The 1,111-nt window shown below is 31.7% G+C and overlaps 1 protein-coding gene across 1 annotated transcript in view; it reads right to left on the minus strand.

Moving 5' to 3' along the window:
• The window catches only part of LOC106871360 (multiple epidermal growth factor-like domains protein 8), a 100,101-nt gene that overhangs the window by 94,313 nt on the left and 4,677 nt on the right, over positions 1-1,111 (minus strand). The gene's annotated exons all lie outside the window — the stretch shown is intronic.

Raw genomic sequence — 1,111 nt, forward strand, 5'->3', positions numbered from 1 at the left:
TTTATATTTCTATGTGTTAAGTATATGGAGCATTTCGGTTTATGAGTTAGTCGAAATGCTCCATACACTTAATGCATAAAAATATAAAATTGTAATGGTATATCTTTTTTCTACCTCTGACGAGATTCAACTTTATAATGATTTAATTATTTTAACTAATTTTTAAAGTCTGAATCAAAACAGCTGTCGGGAATTATGCCTATTTTTGCAATTAATAAATATAATTATTAATTGATTTATCTCTTTTTTTTTTTTTTCTTAAATAAATATAAACCTCGGTTTATTTAATTACCTATTTTTGAATATTAAAACTAATATTTAAAATTAATAATAGTAAATTCATTGGATATCACTATCCCTTTCGTTACTGTATTTATTTTGAGATGCTCTGTGTTTCTTTCAATTACTTTCAATATAACAATGAATTTAGTGAAATAACTTGGTTATCATTCAGCTAGTGTTAGGAACATAAATTGTGACTAAGGTATGGTGGAGGATTTTAATTTAAAACTTATGAAAACAAGACATTTGTACTCAGAGCCAGAGCCAGTTTCAGCCAGGTTGGTAACAAAAGGGTTAATGAGGCTTATTTAACCTCTAACTGAACTTATATATATATATGTATACATATGTGTATGTGTGTACGTATATGACAATATGACAAATAAACTCTTTAACATGTCTTCAATGATTCATTACAATTTTTTCTGTACCAACTTTGCTTCAACACCAGTTTAAGCAAAAATTCCAAGTTAAAATTTACTACTGTTTGCAATTTTAGACATTAGACTTGCACTGTCGCGTTGTGCATCTTCAATATATGTATATGTATACATATGTGTGTATGTGTACGTATATATATATATCATCATCATCATCATCATCATCATCATCGTTTAATGTCCGCTTTCCATGCTAGCATGGGTTGGACGATTTGACTGAGGACTGGTGAAACCGGATGGCAACACCAGGCTCCAATCTAATTTGGCAGAGTTTCTACAGCTGGATGCCCTTCCTAACACCAACCACTCAGAGAGTGTAGTGGGTGCTTTTACATGTCACCCGCACGAAAACGGCCACGCTCGAAATGGTGTCCTTTATGTGCCACCCG

The sequence above is a fragment of the Octopus bimaculoides genome, chromosome 1, assembly GCF_001194135.2.
Source record: "Octopus bimaculoides isolate UCB-OBI-ISO-001 chromosome 1, ASM119413v2, whole genome shotgun sequence".
NCBI lineage: Eukaryota > Metazoa > Mollusca > Cephalopoda > Octopoda > Octopodidae > Octopus > Octopus bimaculoides.